The following is a 10,582-nucleotide window of genomic DNA, read 5'->3' on the forward strand; positions in this document are numbered from 1 at the left end:
TAGATCCCACTGCAAGGCCTCTTGTCCCTCAAGAGAGTCAACAGCACCTCCCAGTTTGGTATCGTCAGCAAGCTTGCTAATGATGCATTCAACTCCTGCCTCCAGATCATTGATGAAAAGCTTCAACAGAACTGGCCCCACAGCTGAGCCCAGAGGAACACCGCTGGTGACCGGTTGCCAGCCAGATGTATGCCCATTCACTACCCTTTGAGCCCTGTTGTTCAGCCAGTTCTTCACCCAGGGCACCATGTACCTGCTCATCCCACAGCTGGACAACTTGTCCAGAAGGATGCTGTGAGGGACAGTATTAAAACCCTTACTGAAATCCAGAAAAACAACATCCACCGCCTTCCCTTCATCCACTAGGTGGGTGACCTTATTGCAGAAGGATATAAAATTAGTTAGACAGGACTTTCCCTTTGTGAACCCATGCTGACTGTGCCTGATGATTGCATTATTCTTTAAATGCCTTTCAGTAGTACTCAGTATAATCTTCTCCATAATTTTTCCAGGAACTGAGGTTAGACTCACAGGTCTAGTTTCCTGAGTCTTCCCTCATGCCCTGTTTGTAAATTGGAATAATGTTGGCTAGCTTCCAGACAACAGGGACCTCCCCAGACTCCCAAAAGTTTTGGTAGATGCTTGAGATGGGCCTTGCTGTAACATCCGCTAGCTCCTTCAGTACTCTGGGATGAATCCCATCAGGCCCCATGGACTTATGAACATTCAGCTGATATAGCTGGTCCTTTACAATTTCAGTGTCCACAAAAGGAAAGTCACTGTTCCCACACTTCTTGTCCTCCAACTCAGAGGACTGGGCAGCCCAAGGTCTATGAGTATTATTAAAGTCTGAGGCAAAAAAAGCATTGAATACCTCTGCTTTTTCTTCATCCCTATTAGTCAGGTGACCATCTTCAACAAGTATCCGTCCAAAGTTTTCTTTAGACCTCCTCTTGCTGTTAATGTACTTAAAAAAGCCTTTATTGTTGTCTGACACAACACTGTCCAGTTTCAACTCTAGTTGAGCTTTGGCCTTTCGTGTCTGTTCCCTGCATATGCGAACCACAGCTCTGTAATCTTCCTGTGAAGCCTGACCTTGCTTCCAGAGACCATATAATTTCTTTTTCCTCCTGTGTTCCAAGAGGAGTTCCCTGTTCAGCCAAGCTGGTCTTCCACTCTGCTTGCTTGACTTTACGACACAATGGGATTGCCTGCTCCTGTGCTTCTAAAAGGTGTTTCTTAAAAACTGACCAGCACTCATGGACTTCTAAGCCCTCACAAGCAGATTCCCAGGGTACTCTGCTAAATAGCTCCCTGAATAGTTTAAAGTTTGCTTTCCTGAATTCCAGGGTAGCAACTCTGCTGTCCTTTTTTCTCATTACACTGACAATTTTAAACTCAACCATTTCATGATCACTGTGGCCAAGACAGCCACTTACCATCACATCTCCCACGAGCCCTTCTCTATTCACAAACAGCAAGTCTAGGAGGTCCTCTTTCCTAGTTGGCTCACTGAGTACTTGTGACAAGAAGTTCTCTCCTACAAACCAAGAATTTCCAAGACCTGCTCATCAGAGCAGTACAATATTCCCAGTTTATGTTTAGGAAATTGAAGTCTCCCATAAGGACAAGGCCTACCAATCCAGAGTTCTCTCCTAATTGCCTGTAGAATAACTCATCAGTGTTTACATCTTGGCTGGGCAATCAGTAGTAGACGCCCACTACAACATCTCCTTTGTTTTCCACCCCCCCAGTCCTCACCCAGAGGCTCTCAACCACATCATCACTAACTGTAAGGGCTGTACAATCAAACTTCTCCCTTACATATAGTACAACTCCTCCACTTTGCCTGCCCTGCCTATCCCTCCTGAACAGCCTGTAGCCTTCCATCCCAGCACTCGAATCATGGGACTCATTTCACCAAATCTCAATCTAATACCAATGATATCAAAGTTCTGGGAGCTAACCAATGCTTCCAGTTCATCCTGCTTGTTTCTCATACTGTGTGCATTGGTGTAGAAGCATTTCAGATATGCTCCTGAGAAGTGTAAATATTCCCACTATCATTGCCACCCTCAGGCGATGCCATGCCAACCCCTTGGCTTACCTACTGCAATCCTGTTGATATCCCCTTCCCCCATCGATTCTAGTTTAAAGCCCTCTCAATCAGTCCCGCCAACTTACACCCAAAGACACATTTTCCCCATTGGGACAGGTGGATCCCGTCAGGCCACAGCATACCTCGTGCCTCGAAGGCTCTTCCATGGTTTAAAACCCCAAAGTTTTGTGGATTCACCAGTCCTGGAGCCAGGTATTGATATCCTGGGCTCGCCTCTTGCTTCCAGAGTGTCCCCTCAATACTGGGAGGATGGAGGAAAACACTACCTGTGCTCCCGAATTTTTTAGCATTCTTCCCAGGGCTCTGAAATCTCTTTTGATCAACCTTAGACTTTTTGTTGTGACATCATTAGTACCCACGTGAAAGAGCAGGAATGGGGAGTAGTCTGAAGGTTGTACTAAGCTCTTCAGTCTTGTGGTGACATCCCTAATTCGGGCCCCAGGGAGGCAGCAAACTTCCCTGAAAAGAGGGTCAGGTCTGCAAATGGGTGCTTCTGTTCTGCACAAGAGGAAATTCACCAATGATATAACTTGCCATTGTTTCTTCTTGGCACTGGTCTTAATGCAGGTCTTGTTGTGAGGGATTGGTCTCTCTGACCTTGGCAAGACTGCTTGCATAGGTTCCTCCTCTGTCTCATTATGCACTTCCTCTACCATACCCAGGGCCTCGTACCTATTCTGTAAGTGTATCTTAGAGGATAAGGAGGTGTTTCTCTTACCGCACCATGCTGTAACCTTCTTCCACCCCTCCTTATCCCTTGTGCCTTCCTCCTGGCACAAAACAGATCCTGGACCTGCTTCTGTAGTGGCCATGTTGAGTTGGCTTGCATGTATCAGAGATGGCAGAGCACAGTTCCATTGATCAGTCTCCTTCTCAGACCCTCAAATACTCCTCAGTCTGCCCATCTCCTCCTGTAGCTTGGCCACCAAGCAGAGTGGTTAATCTATCTGGTCACACCTCCCACAGACCTGCTTGCTATCACTCTCCACCTCCAGGAATACCCCTGTGCACATCCCACAGCTGGAAACCTGGGTGGTTTCATGCTTTGACAGGAGCTCTGTCTGTGTAGCTGCATTGGTTCTACCAGGTGCTAGAAGCTCAGGAGAAGCAGAGGACAATGCTTTTTGCCAGGTGGTCACCATGCTGCCTGCTGCTGCGTGCCTGCCTGCTGAGAAATATATATGCTCATCCATTGCAATCAGTTGGGATGATTGTTTTAGCCTGTTTAAATGTGCCACACTGCTGGGTGCAGGCTCCACCCCTTGCTGTCTTGTCCAATCAGCGGGTCAGGGCTCAGTTGCTCAAGGAACACCCCCTGTTCAGTCAAGTCTCTCCTTGTCTATGTGTACCCCTCATGTGTCCCCCACCACTGCTTGCTGCTGCCGCTGCTGGTACTCCTTGCACTGCTCTGGTGTCTGTTGCAAGGTCTGTGGTGTATATGTGAAGGTATATGGCAATATTAAGAGAGGTTGCAAAGAGAAAAGATGGAACTTTCTTCCCCTTTCCTCTCTTGCCCTGAATGCCTCCCTAATAAAACCCATTTATAAAATATAAATTGAGGTCCATCCGCATCATTTGTCTAATAGAGAATGGCACGTCCTTTGGGTGGCTGAACTGCTCAGGTTAATGATCCTCATGCCTTTATGCCACGCAAGAAGGAACTTTTTATTAGGCACAAAACTCTAATGTACTTGAACTGTACTGAACGTATCAGTACTGTATTTAAAATGATGGGGCACCTGTGTGCAAAAACACATTTACTTAGCAATCATCTACTGTAAAGAGAACTGTGCTTTGATTAGATTTTTCTGCCTATCATTATTGTAAAAGTTGTTGGGGGTGGGGTACACAGAACCCTACAGTCTAACCCCCATTCCAAAACTATAGACAAAAAATGGTGCTATTTATTGATCTGAATAACAGAGACAATAATCTCTGTTTTGCTGGGAACCTCGGAGTACTTACAATGTGAGAGATCTGATAGATGAAGAATTGTTAAGCAGAGCAAAAGAACTACATGACAAACATGGATGGTCCATGCACAGGAAAGCCATGCTGAGTGACATTCCCTTGTTTGAGGATCTGCTGCACATTAATATATACATCATCCTCCTATTTGAGGGGTTAAAGAGTTGGAGGATTTTTTTAAGTCAAACAGCAGTCCTAGATATCCAAAGACCTATTTCCTCCTTTTACATGATGAACATTATTATGGTGTTAAGGATGTTAGGAAGGTATGTGGGGTAAGAAATTTCTGTGAGCTTTGTCACACACTGCATAACCATAGCCATGACTGTAAATATTATTGCCAGCTCTGCTTGTCTCATGACTGTGCAGGCAACCTGGGGACAAGAATAAGGTATCCCAGCTACAGACTGCTGTGTAAGCCTGGGGAATGTTTAAAGATGCACAAGGCCCTCGTTATTAAAAAAACAATTGGTTCTTTGGCTATGATTTTCTATGAGAAATGTAAGGACTATGTAGGCCATGATGGCTACTTTGTTGTTAGTCAGCTTCTAAAGGAAAAGATGGATGTGCAATTAATCACCCAAGGTGGTAAACTCATGCTCATAGAAGTACCCAGTGTGTGAGAATATGTTTCGTAGTCTTTAATTTTTTACTCATGAAACTGAGCAACCTTCCCCAAGTTTTGGGTATCGCACCAAGAACATGAAGGACAAGAAGTTCATTAGGAGTAATCAGTATGAATTCACCAAGGGGAAGTCATGCTTGATAAATGTCTATGATGAGATGACTGGCCTGGTTGATGAGGGCAGAGCAGTGGATATTGTCTACCGAGATTTCAAGTAAGGCTTTTGACACTTTCTGCCAGAGGATCCTCATAGAGAAGCCACTAAAGTATGGGCTGGATGAGCAAACAGTGAGGTGGATTGAAAACTGCTTGAACGGCTGGGCCCAGAGAATGGTGGTCAGTGGCATAAAGTTGGAGGCCGGTAACTAACATTGTGCTCCAGGGGGTAAAAACCGGGTCAAATCCTGTTTAACATCTTAATTAATGATCTGGATGATGGGGCAGCAGCAAGTCTGCTGATGACACAAAACTGAGAGGAGTGGCTGATATGCCAGAGGTTCGTGCTACCATCCCAAGGTTCCTCGAAGGCTGGAGAAATGGGCTGACAGGAACCTCATGAAGTTCAACAAGGGGAAGACCAAAGCCCTACAGCTGGGGAAGAATAACCCCAGGCAACAGTACATGTTGGGGGCTGACTGTCTGCAATGCAGCTTTGCAGAAAAGGACTTGGGGGTCCTGGTGGACACCAAGTTGAACATGAGCCAGCAATATGCCCTTGCAGCAAAGAAGGTGAATGGTATCCTGGGCTGCATTAGGCAAAGTATTGCCAGCAGGTCAAGGGAGGGGATCCTTCTGCTCTACTCAGCACTGGTGAGGCCACACCTGGAGAGCTGTGTCCAGTTCTGCGCTCCTCAGTACAAGAAGACATGGGCGTAGTGGAGAGAGTTCAATGAAGGGCCACAAGGATGATTAAAGGACTGGAGCACCTCACATATGAGGAAAGGCTGAGAGAGCTGGGACTATTCAGCCTGGAGAAGAGAAGGCTCAAGGGGGATCTTTTCAATCTATAGCAATAGCTGAAGGGAGGGTGCAAAGAAGATGGAGCCAGGCTCTTTTCAGTGGTGCCCAGTGACAGGACCAGAGGCAGTGGGCACAAACTGAAACATGGGAGGTTCCCTCCTGGTGCATCAGGAAACACTTTTTTACTGTGAGGGTGACTGAGCACTGGAACAGCTTGCCCAGGGATGTTGTGGTGTCTCCCTCCTTAGAGATATTGAAAAGCTGCCTAGACATGGTCCTGGACAACAGGCTTCAGCAGGGTTGTTGGACCAGATGACCTCCAGAGGTCCCTTCCAACTTCAACCATTCTGTGATTTTGTGATTCTGAAAAATAAAGTATCATGTCTTGATATTTGTGGCATTCTTTCTTTCAGTGAAGAAATTTTTCCTCATGTCCAATCTAAACCTCCCCTGGTGCAACTTGAGGCTGTTTCCTCTTGTCCTGTCACTTCTTACTTGGGAGGAGAGCCCCCCTCCCCCCTCGCTGGGCGAGGTGCTGGACAACAGGCTTCAGCAGGGTTGTTGGACCAGATGACCTCCAGAGGTCCCTTCCAACCTCACCTATTCTGTGATTGAGGGCTGCAAAGTTTATTTCCACCTTTTTATCAACACTGCTGAAAATCAAGGTTATGTGGGTCCTATTCCACCACCAGAATATTACGGGGTGGATAGCATGATGCCTGAAGAGAAAAATCAATTCTTGGCATGGCAGACATATAATCAGGAAAAGATTTCTGACTTTAAAAGAACCCTGAATTATTATTGCCAGTCGATTGTAAACATGTTGAGTGAGGCGTGCTTATTAAACAGGAATGAGATTGTTATGATGACACATCATGCATTCTACGAGAAAAGGGGTGGTGAAAAAGTGATGGTTTATCACTCTGTAGATCCTTTTGAGGCCTCTACTTGCACATCCACATACCGGTTTATGTTCCTTAAAACACAGTTGCACTCCTTGGCAAGACTCCTTGGCAAGGTGGTGAATAAGTAAGTAGGATCCTATTTCTTGGATGTCTGTGCAGGCATTGATGAGGCGGCAACAGCTTTTAAATTTACTGGGTGCTTTTTCCATGGCTGTACCAAATGCCACCATGGAATCCTCTGGTAGGGGCCACCTTTGGATGTTTGTATTATACAACATAACAAAAGGTGTACCACCTAAATAATTTTAAAATCGGATCTATATGGGAGCATCAGCGGGTCGCTATGACAAAATTAGATGAGGAGCTTGCAGAGTTCTTACCAGGAGCAAACTGCCCACACTACTGTTCCCCAGAGATGCGCTTTTTGGCAGCAGAACAAATGCCATTTGTCTGTATTACAGAGCAGTCACTGATAAAAAAAAGGAATTACTATGATTTTACTGGCCTCTATCTCTTCATCGACATACAAAATAAAACTCTCTTGGGCACTCCAAATTTAATTTTGAAAATTTTGACACCCTGACAGCCTACTTTGCGATGGTCAAAGTAAAGGTGTACCTTCCTCATGGGCTGTTGTGGTTTAACCTCGCAGGCAGCTAAACACCACACAGCCATTCGCTCACTCTCCTCTCCTGCAGTGGGATGGGGGAGAGAACTGAAAAAAAAAAAGTAAAATTCATGGATTGAGATAAAGACAGTTTAATAGAATAGAAAACAAAAGGAAAATAATAATAATAATAATAATTTCCGTGGCCAATTCCCTCTAGTTTATATACTAAGCATGACATCACATGGTATGGAACACCCCTTTGGCCAGTTTGGGTCAGCTGTCCTGGCTGTGCCCCCTCCCAGCTTCTCACTGGCAGGGCATGAGAAGCTGAAAAGTCCTTGACCAGTGTAAGCACTACTTAGCAACAACTAAAATGTCAGTGTGTTATCAACATTATTCTTATCCTAAATCCAAAACACAGCACTATACCAGCTACAAGGATGAAAATTAACTCTATCCCAGCCAAAACCAGGACATGGGCTCTTTTTCCCTGTGCTTCACATGAGGGTAAATGGTAAATGGCAAGCTATTATTTCCCTTGAGCTGCTGTGGTGGGTTAACCTTGGCTGACTGCCAGATGCCCACCAAGCCATTCTCTCACTCCCACTCCTCAATAGGATGGGGAGAAAATAAGATAACAAAGCTTGTGAGTTGAAATAAAAACAGGGAGATCATTTAACAATTACCATCATGGGGAAAACAGCCCCTACTTAATTTAATTAATTAAATTAAATTAAATTGGGAAGATTAATTTAATTTATTGACAACTAAAAATAGAATAGGATAGTGAGAAACAAAGACAAAATTAGAAACACTTTCCTCCACCACCCCTTCTCCCTAGGCACAGCTTCACTCCTTTGTTCCTGACTCTTCTACCTCCTACCCTGAGTGGCACAGTGGGATGGGGAATGGGGGTTGTGGTCAGTTCATAACAGCTGCTGCATGGGCTCTCCATGGGCTGCAGCTTCCTTCAGGACATATCTACCTGCTATGGCGTTGGGGGTCCTCCACAGCATACAGTGTGGATATCTGCTCCATTGTGGTCCTCCACAGACAGCAGGAGGACAACCTGCTTCATTATGGTCTTCTCCAGGAGCTGCAGGGGAATCTCTGTTCTGGCATCTGGAGCACCTCCTCCCCTTCCTTCACTGACCTTGGTGTCTGCAGGGTTGTTTCTCTCACATTTTTTGTCACTCCTCTCTCTTACAGCTGCTGCACAGCATTTTTTTACCCTTTCTTAAATATGTTCTTAGAGGCACACCAGCTTCAGTGATTGGCTCAGCTTTGGTCAGCAGTGGGTCTGTTTTGGAGCTGTCTAGAACTGCATGGGTCTCTACTCACAGAGGCCACCCCTGTGGCCCCCTCTCCCCACCCACCCAACCTTGCCATGTAAACCCGATAGAGGCTTGTGCTGAAACCGGCACCCACAGTGATGAAGAAAGAGCCCTTCTGAGTACCTGGTGTACCTTGGGACTGAACAAGGCTCTGGAGAAGGACTACAGTGTTTATGAAATCCATGAGTTTTGACATTTTGAATAGAGAGAAAGCAGTCTTTTCTCAGATTATATAAAACTACACCTCCACCAGAAGCAGGAAGCTTCATGCTACCCAGCCTGGTGCATAGGTGATGACAAAAAAACTAAATATGTTGAAGATTACAGGTTGAAAGAAGATGTCATTTGCAACCTGAACATATGAAGAAACCCCCTGTCACATGCCAAATCGCAGAACTATTTTTAAATTCTCTGTCCAACCTACCCAGCACCACTGTTATAAGAGAACCAGGTGAGTTCTGTGATTACGTCTTTTATCTGGCTTACGATGTGTCCTCCTGGCATTTTATTGATGAGGATGTGGCCACTGTCTCATGGAAGCACGCCAGAGATTACCTGACCATGGAGCACAACACTAACACTTTTATAGTATGCACTGTAGCATATGCACACTTGGAGCTTTGCAATCTTTTAGATGCCCTGCAAAACCTTTATCATGGCACAGACAGTGTGATATTTGTGATTTGTCTGGGGGATTGGAGCTTTCTGCTCAGTAACTATTTGGGCAAGTTGCCAAGTGAGTTGCAACCAGATGAGCACATTACTGAGTTTGTGTCATCAGGCCCCAAATCCTACAGCTACTTACAGTCTGGAGGTAAGTGTTGTTTAAAGATTAAAGGCATCAGTCTAAATGTCACAGAGAAAAGATCAATTTTGAGGCACTGAGGGATCTCACATTGGATTGCGGCCATAAATCCAGCAGTTGTGGCCCTAAAAAGATCATAGTGCAGTGCTCTATTGTCAGGAACCAGCGGAAGTGGGCAACCATTGGATTGCGGCATAAATCCATGCAGTTGTGGCCCTAAAAAGATCATAGTGCAGTGCTCTATTGTCAGGAACAAGCGGAAGTGGGCAACAGAAACAAGGACACTTCAGAAGACACAGAAGGTTGTCTATGACAGGAGTGCTGACTAAAAATTTTAAAAGCCTCCTCTATGGTTTGTGATCATGGACAGGTACTGGAAGCACCCATTTTCTGCTACACTAGCAACTGGGAAAAGTTATTTGTTAAAAGTCTTTTGGAGAACGCTGACTGCTCACTGTCTGTTATGCCTGCAAGTATTGTTCAGTGTTACAGTTGTTGGCAACTGTTGTACTAGGATCTGCCCTGTAAATATCCTTTTATCAAATTTTGGGGGACTTACCTGAAAGTCTTGGTGATAACCATTTATTCCGCCTAATAAAATAAATATGCTGTGATCCATCAAGATTTGATGTACTCTGCTTGTAAGAGTCATGACACTGAGCAAGCTTTTAATAAGTATTTGCATCACAGGGGTCTTAGCATTCTGTACACTGTGCAGAATGTTGGGGTTTTTTTGCCAGGGTAAAAGGAGCTGCATGATCACTCTCAATACAAAATATATGATGTTATTTAAGAAATCCCAGGATAAACTCTAGGTTGTCCCTAGCCAGCTAGATATATCCTGACAAGTCCTGGTTCTTTGTAGAAGCATTTGAAGATGCTACAAAGGCACCCTACGGGTACCTGGATGTCTTTTTAAATGCTTCTACCCCTGAGAGTTTTAGACTAAGAACGGGTCTTTTTCTGCCAGAGTGGGCTACCATGTCCATTTTAAAAAAAAAGACAAGACCTGTGTTCAGCAATAAATAGAGAGGAGCTCTACTGACACCCTGTATTGCTAACAGCGTGGACTTAGGAACATGATCATAGAATCATAGAATAGAATCATTCAGGTTGGAAAAGACGCTTGAGATCATCGAGTCCAACCGTAAACCTAACACTGCCAAGTCCACCACTAAACCATGTCCCTAAGCGCCACATCTACACGTCTTTTAAATACCTCCAGGGATGGTGACTCAACCACTTCCCTGGGCAGC

This window comes from Aptenodytes forsteri, unplaced genomic scaffold, assembly GCF_000699145.1.
Source record: "Aptenodytes forsteri isolate BGI_AS27 unplaced genomic scaffold, ASM69914v1 Scaffold62, whole genome shotgun sequence".
NCBI lineage: Eukaryota > Metazoa > Chordata > Aves > Sphenisciformes > Spheniscidae > Aptenodytes > Aptenodytes forsteri.